Genomic DNA, 14,952 nt, shown 5'->3' with positions numbered 1-14,952 from the left:
GCACATAAAGAGCCAGCTTCCCCCTCACTAGACCCACTGCCAGTTTGCGTATCGTTCAAACCGTTCAACGGACGATGCCATCGCCACAACCCTCCATCTGGCCCTCACCCACCTAGACAATAAGGACTCATACGTTCGAATGCTGTTCATAGATTTCAGCTCAGCATTCAACACAATCATTCCCCAGCACCTGATTGGAAAGCTGAACCTGCTGGGCCTGGACACCTCCCTCTGCAACTGGATCCTGGACTTCCTGACTGGGAGACCTCAGTCAGTCCGGATCGGGAACAGCATCTCCACCACCACCACACTGAGCACTGGGGCCCCCCAGGGCTGTGTGCTCAGTCCACTGCTGTTCACTCTGCTGACTCACGACTGTGCAACAATGCACAGCTCGAACCACATCGTCAAGTTCGCCGATGACACGACCGTGGTGGGTCTCATCAGCAAGAACGACGAGTCAGCATACAGAGAGGAGGTGCAGCGGCTGACGGACTGGTGTAGAGCCAACAATCTGTCTCTGAATGTGGACAAAACAAAAGAGATGGTTGTTGACTTTAGGAGAGCACAAGGTGAACACACTCCGCTGAACATCGACGGCTCCTCTGTGGAGATCGTCAAGAGCACCAAATTCCTTGGTGTTCACCTGGCGGAGAACCTCACCTGGTCCCTCAACACCAGCTCTATCACCAAGAAAGCCCAGCAGCGTCTCTACTTTCTTCGAAGGCTGAGGAAAGCACATCTCCCACCCACCATCCTCACTACATTCTATAGAGGGAATATTGAGAGCATCCAGAGCAGTTGCATCACTGCCTGGTTAGGGACTTGCACCGTTTCGGACCGCAAAGCCCTGCAGAGGATAGTGAGGACAGCTGAGAAGATCATTGGGGTCTCTCTTCCCTCCATCAAAGACATTTACAAAAAACACTGTATCCGCAAAGCAACCAGCATTGTGGACGACCCCACACACCCCTCACACAAACTCTTTACCCTCCTGCCATCTGGCAAGAGGTACCGAAGCATTCGGGCCCTCACGGCCAGACTGTGTAACAGCTTCTTCCCCCAAGCCATCAGACTCCTCAATACTCAGAGACTGGTTTGACACACACACGTGTCCTGAGTTGCACTTTAATTACTGTCACTTTATAACTGTCTGCTACCCCAATAACTGCTATGTGCATAGAACACTATCTCATAGTATGTTATGTTTACGTTTTTTTTTTTTTTTTTAGAAACTGTCATCTTTTTGCACTACTGTGTACTGGTCGGCGCTGCACTTTGTCTATTGTCCTGTTCATTGTCAGAAATTTGTTGTACTGTCCCGTACTTTTTGCACATGTTTGCACATGCACTTTATATAGGTATTTATAGGTTTTTATATAGGTATTTTATTTTGTTGTGTAGTCTCATGTGGTCCTGTGGTGGTCCTTTGTTGTTTTTATGTAGCACCATGGTCCTGGAGGAACGTTGTCTCGATTTGCTGTGTACTGTACTAACTGTATATGGTTGAAACGACAATAAAAACCACTTGACTTGACTTGACATTTTCACAAAAACTTGTCATGGGCTACTGTTGTTTATGATGTTTATTACTATGGTTACCGTTTCTTACCTTCATAGTCATCGATGTTACTGCATAAATAATGTAACATGTTGAAATGTTGTTTATTATTATTTTCTAAATGAGAGTTTCTTCATTGCAAGGTAATGATACATTTAAAATCCCTTCTCTGTAAACATCTCATGTACGATACATTTTAATGCTTGCATCGTGATCCACCTACATTTAAATACTTATTCTAACATAATTGGGTTGCACGAAAGCTCACCCGATAGATACTTGCATGTCTCGATTATTGGAGGGGTTACCTTGCCCACACCCCACAAGAATCTAAACCCCTGACATACTAGCAACAACCACGAAAATAATTTACTGTGGTTTTGATAAACAAGTACAATTTAACCACAAGGAGCTTGTTAGTATTGCACTTACAGTTGAAAAAGATGCCCTACATGTAGTTGTCTGTCTTTACTTTAAATGAATCATTCTGAATTGTGACGGCTCCTCTTCTTCCAAATTATTATAGGGGAGTCAAGTGTCCACTGGTTGCATAGTTAAGAATCTACATGCGGGTGTGTTTCGCATACCTTTTTCTGAATACTGAGGATTTACACATCCTACTTATTTGACATAATGCTTTTGACATATAGCAGGGAAGTAGATGCAGAGACTTATCACATTTATTCACTAAAAATAAACTTAAAATCAGTTGGGTAGAAGTATCGGTATAAATGGCCCAGGAAAGTAAAGATAGTTTTGAAATGATGTTATCTAATGCAATGAAATGCACTGTGGCTAAAATGTCCAAAGTGTTCAGAGACTGTTTGTGGCCATTGTAAATCAAGAATGATATGATGTTGTGTTACAGCCTTATTCCAAAATGGATTAAATTCATTATTTTCCTAAAAATTCTACAAACAATACCCCATAATGACAACATGAAAGAAGTTTGTTTGAAATCTTTGCAAATTTATTAAAAATAAAAAATGAAAATGTACTTAAGTATTCACAGCCTTTGCTCAATACTTTGTTGAAGCACCTTTGGCACCAATTAAAGCCTCAAGTCTTTTGAGTATGATGCTACAAGCTTGGCACACCTATTTGTGGGCAGTTTCTCCCATTCTTCTTTGCAGGACCTCTCAAGCTCCATCAGGTTGGATGGGGAGCGTAGGTGCACAGCCATTTTCAGATCTCTCAAGAAATGTTCAATCGGGTTCAAGTCTGGGCTCTGGCTGGGCCACTCCAGGACATTCACAGAGTTGTCCCGTAGCCAATCCTTTGTTATCTTGGCTGTGTGCTTAGGGTTGTCGTCCTGTTGGAAGATGAACCTTCACCCAAGCCTGAGGTCCAGATCACTCTGGATCAGGTTTTCATCAAGGATGTCTCTGTACATTGCTGCATTCATCTTTCCCTCGATCCTGGCTAGTCTCCCAGTTCCTGCCGCTGAAAAACATCCCCACAGCATGATGCTGCCACCACCATGCTTCACTGTAGGGATGATATTGGCCAGGGGATGAGAGGTGCCTGGTTTATGGGGTATTGTTTGTAGAATTTTGAGTAAAATAATGAATTTATTTAATTTTGAAATAAGGCTGTAACATAACAAAATGTGGAAAAAGTGAAGCACTGTGAATACTTTCTGGATGCACTGTATCATGTGCAACACATTCTCATAAAAATACATCCCTAAACTGAGTTTTACCTATGCCACCGAAATGTCCTCTTTGGTCCGTGTACTTACCAAAATGTCACTCTGATGCTGTATCTGATCATTTCAGAGGATTTCAATACTTTACCCATGGCTGAATTTAAAATGAAATTAATTTATTATAATTCATTATTTATTTTATTGCTTATTTGCTAATTATTTAAAAAAAATGTGAAAAGCTGCATAAAAAGACCATAAAAATAATCCATGCTATTTGTGTGCTGAATTCCAGATCTTCTGATTTTGTGTGATAGGTTTGTGTGGCAAACAGATCCAAATTGAAGCCTTTATGAAGCAATCAGTGTCCCCATCTACCATAGCACTCAAATCCCGCTCTCAATTAAACATTAATAATTGCTGCCTCAACATTGAACCAGAATCACATTTTGAGACTTTTGCACTAAAGTAAAAAGGAACGTTTCAGCTTTCTAATGATACAGTATATATATATATTTGTTTCTATCTGTCCCAAACAATTTTTTAAATGTAATCCTTTAAATGATGGCTGTCAGAAAATATTGTTTTTGAGAAAACAGCCTCTAAAGATTTCAAAAAGTTACAGACATAATTAGAAAGAAATGGATGATTTATTCAAGCATACATTAAATAATAAAGATATAAATAACAGTACACAGCAGGGACACTGCTCTTGCATGTTCAGTGTGCACGTGTGCATATTAATTCATTCAAATATCTATTTAACATCAGTGCCAGCTCACACAGCCCTGACATATGCATGTGTTTACACTTGATCTTGCAAACACACACACACACACACACACACACACACACTGTATGTAACTTAGGTGATATAAATGTACACAGTATGGATTAAAGTGTCCGAGTACCTTCACCATAATATGTAAGGAATTTTATTATGGAGTTAGTCACGTTTGACCACCATTATAAGAAGGATAAATGACAAATAATTAGATTAGTTCACCATTAAAATTGTAATACAACAGCTTGTTGAATCCGCTCACAATTTCTATGGTAAGGAATTCACTTTAATAAGGGAATTATGATTAATTCTGATGAATTATGAATAATACTGTTCTCATGGCTTAATGAACATAATATCACAAATATTTTAGATATAGTTTGAGTTTAGGTGCACATATCTTTGAAAAAATCAAGTTACGAGATTATCTATCAACATATACCACAGTCAAATAAAATTTGAATACAAACAAGACTTTATTGCTAATCTAAACACATAGACAAACATGATGAACAGGTTGGTGAGTAAATCGTAACAGAAGGTGAATTAAATGATCTGTACAGAGAAATTGAACTTTATGGAGTCTAAAGACAATGCCTTGAGAACCATTCAATACTTCTTTTAGTGTAACTCGATTTACAATTGGATACCTCAAATTATATTAAAGAGACACCAGCACTTTCAGACAAGTCTGGAGATGTACTTGCTTGTCATTGCGTTCCCTTGCGTTGCTTTGGTCCTTTGGCTGTGTCAGTAGAAATTACTGGTTGTTCCGTCGATGTTTTAGACCTCTGTTAAGATCGGGCATAGTTTGTTGCTGGGATAATGAGGCAAGGCTGTGAAGCGAGGCCTTCCGTGAGGGAAACTCGCAACTCCCCTTACTGTGTGTGAGTCATAGAGCAGAGAGCTCTACATTGTGCGGAGACTGAGGGGTGCCAGAGCAAGGGCTAAGATCCATGAGGGCAAGAGTGCAGAGGATGAAGAGAGCTGAAGAGGAGGAGAGTTGAATAGAGGGAAAAGAATGTTTGTCTTAGGTGGGGTGCCTTGAGCCAATCAGAAGTGTCTTTTGCTGGGTCACATGGTCATTTGTCTGCCCCCCTCCTTATTAAGGGAGTTAATGTTCCTTTGTCCCATTTCCCACTCGAAAAATCTCAATGATATTAAACATGATGTGCTTGTCATGAATGGTTACCATTCTAGTAAAATGACATGAATAAAACAAGATTAAAGATTATAATCATCAATTTGTCAGTTAGAAAAGTGATTACAGGTCATAACAACATCATTTATATATTTTTGTACAAAAAGGGAGATTCTGTGCATTTTATAGGGTTAAATCAGCACTGTGTACTGTGACTTTGTTTGAAATTTTCATGAATAAGGTGAGATGTCCTACAAAGAGTTCATTTAGCATGGGACACAGGAAATGTCTCATTTTAAGTTGTCAAATTGGTAAAATCGAAGGACAAAGGAGTGTCTTAGCTTTGCTATCTCTTGAAATGTGTGTGCCAGTTGTGGGGGTTTCCTAAGTGTGTGTTCGGACAGATCTGCCCTTTGTTCGTTGACAGTTTTGTTGGCCAGATGCATGTCTTAGCTAGACTCCTTGGTACCAGCAGAGCAGAGTCCCCCAATTTATGACTGAGGAATGACTGTGTGTGGGTTCTTGCCCCAACAACTTGGAAGTACAAATCCATGTAGATCCTGGATATAAGTCATTCAATGTGGACATTAATAATTATTCTTCCAATAAGATCTTCCACACACACCTCAGACATATGAGGTAAAATGGCAGATTTTTGTCAAAGATGGCATAGAAGTCAGTGTCCTTTTTATGCATGTTGTTCTAACTGCAAATCAGTGACTTGCAATGAAAAATTTTATTTGTAAATGAATTAATGAGCCCCATTCCCTTTAAAAAAGGGAACATTAATATAAAGTGGTATAATATATTGTAACTGCCAAAGCACAGGTAACATTGCTTAATGAGGACTAAAATAGGAATTTTGTAACTGGGTAAATACTGAAAAAGTTTAGCTGAGTCTTCATAGCTTCTTCCTATAGACCCTACAAAGTGAAATGTAGCCACAATCATGCTAGCATACAGCTGCTACAAATTTCACACATGAGATTTTATTCCTGCTCATTTGAGAACTCATATGCCATGATGCATCAAGAGTGCATCAAGAGCATCAACTTTCCCTTCATTATGCACTCATTCATTTGCCACAACACATGGACAGACATTAAAAAATATCCACCCACACAACGGGCTCATCCAAACACACACACCTTAAAAAAACTAACAGGATTAGCGTGGGTGGCTTTAGTGGGCCATTGACCCTGAATGAACCAGGCAGAGCCCGCCAGTGGTGTGCAGACTCAGAGACAAAGTGGGTCAGTAAATGAGTGATGTAATGTTACAGCATAAGAGAGGGACAGAGCAATGAGAGGATTAAAGCTGTTGCATCTCGCATTGTATATCTCTTTCTATTTCTAAGTGTCTGGGTGGCTCTTTATATGTGTCTTTGGCTCTTCCGTTATATCTTCTGGATAGACACAACTAAACGCTTCCCCCCCCCTTATGATTGAGATGGTGATTTGTGTTTAAGTGTAACCAGTCTTGCTCCACCTGCTCTGAGCGGGATTTGAACTGGCATCTCCAGCATGGGAGATGGCCACGCTAATGAGGATGATAAAGGTTACAGTCACTAGCATCAGTCACTAGTGCCCCTCTTGAGGTTTGCACACTGCACAGCTACCTACCAGCTGGCTACTGTTACACAAGAACCCATTTGAAATCCCAGTGGTCACTACGACACTACGCTGGCAGACGAAGGACATTTAGGATGCTTTCACTCTAGCATTTTGGTGTGCACCTGGGGTCAAATTACAGTTCAGTTTATTTGGATAATGTGAACGCTGTGTTTCTGCTTGAAAAAGTGGTCTGGGGTATGGTTCATGTAAACTGTGGTATGGTTTGCTGCTGATATGAATGCAATCATACCTGCAAATCGCTTATGATGACCTATAATTAGCATCTTTGCAGGCTCACAATTGCATTTATTATGGTATAATGCATTTCTCCTACCTGCTTGTGTCCAAATTATATTCATCATTGCACATTCAATGCATCCATGACATAAGACCAAACACAAGTGTTGTCCTGTGCATGGCAAATTTTGTGGTAAATCCAAAGAGACAATTTTTAATACTTTACTTAACACAGTGACATCTTCTCAAATTGTTACCTAGTTACAGTGTGTAACAAAGCGGGAGACGGTGAGATCCAACTCAAAGGGCTTTATTTCCCATAGTTTTCACAGTTATATATCCCACTTTTCAGTGGACACACTCAAATAATGCTTTTCAGCACACTCTGCTCTGTGCAGCTCTCTCTCCCTCAATGATGTCTGGCTCACTCTTAAAAGCCAGTCTCCACTCTCACTGCAATGTCAAAAAGCTATTAGAGGCAATCATTGCCAGTTGATGATTCTAACTGTTCTCAGCTCCTGATCTTGCTCTCCATTCACAAACCGGTGCTTAACCATGCCTCCACCACCATACAGTTGTAAACAGCTGGTGTCTAGTTGCAACTGTGCTGCTCCAGGTGTAGCCTCATTGCCAAAGGTAGTAACGTTCGTACGCTAACGGATCTGAAGGAGACCGCAGAGTAATCTGCGTCTCACCCTTTTGCCTGCAGAAGAAAGAAGATTTCCTTCTTTATTTTTATTTTTTTTGAAAGGGGACAGTGTACATTAATCAACATTGAAACAATGTAAATGTACCCGAGTTAGCTCAAAAGTGCTAATTTTCATCGGTAGCCCCCTACCACGCCAGTTGACTTCTTCAACTAAGTCAACTTCACTGATATCTCACACCCAACCCGCCATGAATCAGCCGCTTACCGCCAGCCAACAGCGAGTGTATATATATACAGCCAACTATATCTGCCTTCCTTCATCAAATGAGATTTGAGGAACTGAGTCAGAGTCAAACGACGGACGAACACACATTCTACCTGCATCCTCACATTACTCAAGTAAGAGATTTACGTTTGGGCAGATATAGATTTTTATAGTGTGTTATTCTTGTGTAGCAAGTCTATTGTTTGTACAGTTTACAGACAGCCGAGTCTGCTGTTAATAATACTCAAGGTATTAATGTAACTTACTGTTACCACGAATGTGATTTGCTGTGTTGTTGTCCAACCACATTGGGCTGTTTGTACATTTCCACCATCTAGGGTGAGACCGGCTAACTGAGTTTATCCATTAAAGAACCAACGACCATGGCAGAAGTTTAGTCTCTCATACTAAACTCACACACATGACACCTCACAAACACACCTGCATACACATTTGTCGAGTAGATATAACTTGGCGATAGAGCCCAGCTTTGTCAATATGTTATCGTACAAGCGGAGATATGCATTAAACTGGCAGATGCCATTACCCAGTCTCTCCGCCCACATTCGCGGCCACATTCTCTGGCCGGACACCTCGTGTGACGTACTCTCCACGTATTATAGGTTTATTTGTTACAATATCTAATCATGTTACTGTTTAGTTTGTTGTTGGAAGTTGGAAGTTTATCGACTGCATTGTATTGACAATTAATTGATATTATTGCATCAATAAACTTTGTTATACTTTACAGAGAAGTGCTTTGGTTCACCTGTGTCAAGGACTGCAGTGCTCGGATTCAAGCCTTCATTGTTTTCCTTTTGAATGTCGATGTTCTCCAGACATTGTCTTTCCTAAGAGAACAATCCTATATTGAGACTGTTATACTGTCTGGTTATTAGTCCATGATTCCAGGGTGGTACCAAAGCAATATTAATCCTTATTAATATTCTACTGATTTTGATAATTGATAGTTATCTCTGATGATTGTTGATTAGAAGGAGTAATAATCTAATGTTGTTTATAATCAATGTTCTATTGATTTTGATAATTGATAGTTGTCTTTGATGATTGTTGATTTGAAGAATTAATAAGCTAATGTTGATTTAAATCAATGTTCTATTGATTTTAATATTATTGCTAATAAACAAACCCACTCCTGAATGAAGTGCCCAACATACTATAAAAACATACTGTTAGTTTCAGAGCTCAAAACTACCCCTCACTGCAAAAATATGTATTTTTTTAAATCAAGAAAAAATGACTCGTTCTCTAATTAGTCCACATTGGGAGGTCACAATTTGGTAGACATTTGCATCTGACTGCTTCCACAACAACACATCAATGCCAACTTACTTTTATAACTTCCGTTGCCTGCAATAGTGGTGAGCAGTGAGATGGCATGGAGAGAGCAGGTCAGTCAGGAGCAGAGAGCCAATCATAACAGTGGCTGTTACTATCATGTCTTAAAGGAGAACCAGCACCTAAACTGAGTGTTTTTATTTTTTTTACAGAGGGCCAGAACAAGGGCGGAAAATGATCATTACAAATATATGTCTGTTTTTTGAGCAACAAAACTTTACTTAAATTATAAGGGAACCCTAAGGAACATATTAAATAATAAATAAAAATGCATGTAATGACCCCTTTAAGAAACAACCAATGACTCATTACAGGCCACATGACCTTCAGCTCTCACATGTAACCTCCGTTCCCTGATGGAGGGAACGAGACGTTGTGTCGGAGAAGCAACACTAGGGGTCTCTCTTGAGCACCGAATATACCTCTGATCCATGAAAAAAGGCCAATGAGAAGTTGGCAGTCAGTATTTGCATACCCCGCCCCCGGACATATGGGTATAAAGGCGAGGCAAATACTAGAGTTCATTCAGGATTTTTCTGAGGAGCCGTAAATGGTTCTGGCCACTACAGCGGTACGGCTCAGCGATGTGGCCGGGAAGACACAATGTCTCGTTCCCTCCATCAGGAGTCCCTACTCTGGAGCACCTATTCCAGTACAGGGTAGATCTGAGTACCCGCAGTGGATTGGGTCAGCAAGTTCCTCCACCGAACTGTGGACCCATGAGGGCTAGGAAGGAATCGACCAGGGATTCGAGTTGAGTGAAATCTCCTTGGAAAAAAAGACGCACAATTTTACCTCAAGTGAGGGAAAGGGCGTATATGCAAGCGATTCACCCGGCCAGCCCATCAGCGTGTTACCGAGTTCTACTGGCTCGGACCTGAGAAAAAACGGATGAAACTAACTCAACCCTGAGATTGTAGTATCTCGTAAAGGTGTTGGGTGTCGCCCAACCCGCTGCTCTACAAATGTCTGCCAGGGAGGTACCCTTGGCCAGTGCCCACGAGGACGCAATGCTCCTTGTCAAGTGAGATCGGACCTGCAAAGGGGGGACACGGCCTGAGTGTGATAAGCCAATGAAAATGGCATCTACTACCCAGTGGGAAAGCCTCTGTTTGGAGACAGCGTTTCCTTTCCGCTGTCCCCCAAAGCATACAGAGAGCTGCTCAGAGCGTCTAAAGCTCTGCGTGTGGTCCAGATAGGTACGCAAAGCACGTACCGGACACAGCAACAAAGGGGCTGGGTCTGCCTCCTCCCGGGGCAGCGCTTGCAGGTTCACTACCTGGTCTCTGAAGGGCGTGGTAGGAACCTTGGGCACGTAGCCCGGTCGCGGTCTTAGGATCACATGAGTGTCTGCCGGACCAAACTCCAGGCAAGTGTCGCTAACAGAGAACGCTTGCAGGTCCCCGACCCTCTTGATGGAAGCGAGTGCGATCAGCAGGGCAGTCTTAACTGGCCCTGAGTCCAACTGATTCTAGTGGCTCGAAGGGAGGTCTCCGGAGGCCCGCGAGGACTACCAAGAGATCCCAGGAGAGGAACAGGCTTGGCCGGGAGGGATTAAACCTCCGGGCGCCTCTTAGGAACCTGATGATTAAGTAGTGCTTACCAAGGGACTTGCCGTCTACTGCGTTGTGGTGAGCCGCGGTAGCAGCGACATACACCTTTAGGGTGGAAGGGGACAGCCTCCCCTCCAGCCTCTCTTGCAGGAATAAGAGCACTGACCTAACTGCACACCTCTGAGGGTCTTCAGCCCTGGAAGAACACCAATCTGCGAACAAGTGCCACTTCTGGGCATAGCTGCCTGGTAGAAGGGGCTCTGGCTTGGTTGATCGTGTCTACGACGGTAAGTGGTAGGCCAGCTAGATCTTCCGCGTCCCATCCAGGGACCAGGCGTGAACTTTCCAGAGGTCTGGATGCGAATGCCAGTAGGGAGCCACTAGTGTGACTTGTTCCTCATCCTCCCTGACCTTGCACAGCGCCTGTGCAAGAAGGCCCACTGGGGGAAATGCATACCAGTGTGCCAGCGCGTCTGTCCCAAGGGGAGCCTCTGTTTGGCCATACCAGAGCGGGCAGTGGGAGGTCTCTTGGGAGGCAAGCAGGTCTACCTGGGCTCTGCCGAACCGTTCCCAAATCAGCTGGATCGACTGGGGGTGGAGCCTCCACTCTCCGCTGGGTAAGCTCTGTCATGACAGTGCGTCCGCTATCACATTGAGCTTGCTGGGAATGTGAGTGGCACGCAGGATGAGACGACGGGCGAGTTGTGACATGTGGCGGGAGCGTACGCGTGCGCCATGCTCGTCTCGGGTCTCGATTCTGAAGCCAGTGCTGAAGCGGTCTCATATGCATGTATACCCCAGGAGCCTCTGGAAGAGTTTTAGAGGGACTGTTGTGCCTGGCCTGAATTTGGCGAGGCAACTCAGCACCGACTGCGCACGCTCGTTGGTGAGACGTGCGGACATTGAGACTGAGTCTAACTCCATGCCGAGAAAGGAGATGCTCTGAACCGGGGTGAGCTTGCTCTTTTCTCAGTTGACCTGAAGCCCCAAGCGGCTGAGGTGGTTGGTTGAAAACTCGCAGGTCCAAGATTGGTCGTAAGCCTCCGCCTTTCTTGGGTACAATGATGTAAGGGCTGTAGAAATCCTTCTTCATTTCGGTTGGAGGGACAGGCTCTATCGCGTCTTTGAGTAGAAGAGTAGCGATCTCTGCGTGCAGGAGTTTGGCATGTTGGCCGTGCACTGCGGTAAAGCGGATGCCCGCGAAGGGGGTGGGGGCCTGGCAAACTGAATTGCGTAACCGAGTCGGATGGTCCGGGCCAGCCAGCGAGATGGGTTGGGAAGTGAGAGCAACGCATCCAATCTCCGTGCTAGGGGCACCAAAGGGACGAGTATTTTTGACGTACCCGGCGGGGCTTCGCAGCGTGGCGGAGCAGGTAGTACGGCGTTGGGAGGCGAGGACGCGTCCCGAGGCTCTGGTGCTGAGAAAAGACTTGAAGCACTTACCTTGCTACGCACATCCAGCAGGGGGTGGGTTAGTGCCTGAGGAGGAGGTCCTGTAATTGTGTCCTCTGGACTCGTCAGAACCAGCCGGCCGGGGAACAGTCGTGGGACTGAAGGTGGATCTGGGTCCGCGTTCAGCATGCCGGAACTGTTGAGGCCTGGCGGCAGAATGCCGTGAGAACGGCATTTGCGGCCAGGTGACCCAGAGACAAAAAGGAAATAGCTCTATTATTGAGAATGTGAGTACCGCAGCCCCCGTTAGGGGGTGTGGCAAATGAAATTAATTCAACAAAAGATTCTCCTCCCGGCCCCGCACCGGGGAATGGAGTGGTCTTACCAGCTCCGGAGCTAACGTCTTGGTCTCTGGGTCGGTCATCTCAGGAGCGCCTGGGAGCCTTCCGGGTCCTCGAGGGGGTCCGTGAGATGAGGGGACGTCCATCTTCTGCGGGGAGCTCGCCGGGGCTGAGAGCTGGGCCCATGTTTGTTGAGGCGGAGCACCGCTTTTCTTTCTTTCTTGAAAGCCGCAGGAGGACATATCGGACCGATGTGCATCAGGCTTAGACTAGGCGCATAGACCCGAAGGTGGCGGCGCAGACAAGTCATCAACATCAGATGCCGCTGTAACGCTGTCCGATGCAGCGGTGATTATCGTCATCCAATCCCGGGAGCTCCGCCGCACTCATCTCAAGCAGATGGGAGCAAGCAAGCGTGCTGGGTAGGCAGGTGGTTCACAGGGATTTACCCAGCGAACAGGCCTGTCATTGTCCCCAAATCGTCTTCATAGCCCGTGGGGCCTGCCTCAATCCTGTGGGAAAGAGGCGAGGCGCGGGGCGGCTGAAGTGGCTTTCTCTCATGACAAAAGAAAGCCCCGACCGCAATGCTGCCACAGCTATGTTCTCGCACTGAGAACATAACCTTATTGGAGAGAAAACGCTCATCCCGAGTTCGGACGGAAGCCAGCAAGCGTACCGGGGAGGCGGGAGGCTCGCGGGGTTTTACCTGGTGAACACAGCCCGTCTTTGTCCCCAGATCGCCTTCATCGCCCGCGGAGCCTGCCTCAATCCTGTGGGAAAGAGGCGAGGCGCGTGGGAAAGAGGCGAGGCGCTCTCATGACAAAAGAAAGCCTACGACCGCAATGCTGTCATGGCTATGTTCTCGCCCTGAAAACATAGACCATTCATAGAAACGCTGCCTGCGTGTAATCGCAACCCAGGTACGCCAGGCAGCTTTTATGACCGTCGGAGGTGGGGGAAATCAACCGCATCCAGAAACTACACAGAGGCAAAAACTTGTCTTTAAAAAGACACGTCCTGAAAAGGACGTTCAATGCCGCTGTGTATTGCTCTTTTAGAGAAACTCACTCTTAAACAACTCTCTTAGAGTTTGGGTTTCTGCACTGTCGAAGAGCCCAGGGGCAATTGCACTGCCGTACAAGAAGGAGAAAATAGCCGCTGTAATGAGCCCTCAATCCAACAGCATGCAGAGCGTCAGAGGAATTCTGGAACTGGTGTGATCTCACGCGAACAGCATGCACAACCATCGGCTCTGAAGAAAATTTCTGAGTGAACTCTAGTATTTGCCTCGCCTTTATACCCGTATGTCCGGGGGGTGGGGTATGCAAATACTGACTGCCAACTTTTCATTGGCCTTTTTTCATGCATCAGAGGTATATTCAGTGCTCAAGAGAGACCCCTAGTGTCACTTCTCCGACACAACGTGGAGAGAGCGACAGACGGGGAACAGACGTATACAGTATAAATGTAATTTATGTTTTTTGAATTAATTCTATATAAATAGTCTTATTTTGATAAGAGGTGAAATAAGAGGTTATTGTAATAAGAGTTAAAATAAACTGAGCAGAATCCAGTTGAAAGAGGGCAGTAAAAAACTGTATGAAAAGTACAGTAACAATGACCATGTTGCAACTACACATGGCAATACACATTCAAAGATTACTGTGGGCTATCTTTGCAGTTTGCGACCAATAAAATCTCATTGTAAATACTAGTAATAAAAGCAAAGACAGTTACCACTTACAAATCAGTTGAAATTAAACCACAGATGGAATATAACACACAAACACATATTTGTATGTTCTATCTGTGCATTCCCTACCTGACATAATGTTGTCTGAAGTCTTTCGGATGAGATGTTAAACCAAGGTCCTGACTCTCCGTGGTCTTTAAAAATCCCAGGTCACTCCTTGCAAAGAGTAGGGGTATAAACCCTCCTGTCCAAATTCCTCCCATTGGCCCTTATCTATTATGGCCTCTATGGCAGGGAGGAGGGCGGTGCCGCGTCATGATTCAACACAGAGAGAGATTTACGGGCAGCTGTCAGACACCTTTGTGTGTTTGTCTTTTTTTAAAGTAGCTTATTAAACTATTATTTATATTGTCAAGCCGGTTCTTGCCTCCTCCTTTCCATTAATCCCTTCACAGCCTCCTAATAACCCCCATCCATTAATTGGCTCTATAACTCTCCTCTCCACAAATAGCTGGTGTGTGGTGAGCGTACTGGTGCACTTTGGCTGCCGTCACATATCATCCAGGTGGATGCTGCACACTGGTGGTAGTTGAGGAGCTACCCCCTATACTTTATTATTTATTTATTATTATTAATTATTATTTAGTAACACACTCAGACATCAAGCATAATTGTTTGATTGTGTAACTGGCTTGTCATCTAACAAGACATGCAGGATT

Source organism: Xyrauchen texanus, chromosome 5 (genome assembly GCF_025860055.1).
Source record: "Xyrauchen texanus isolate HMW12.3.18 chromosome 5, RBS_HiC_50CHRs, whole genome shotgun sequence".
NCBI lineage: Eukaryota > Metazoa > Chordata > Actinopteri > Cypriniformes > Catostomidae > Xyrauchen > Xyrauchen texanus.
The sequence above is the reverse complement of the archived record's forward strand: the minus strand, read 5'-3'. Positions refer to the sequence as shown.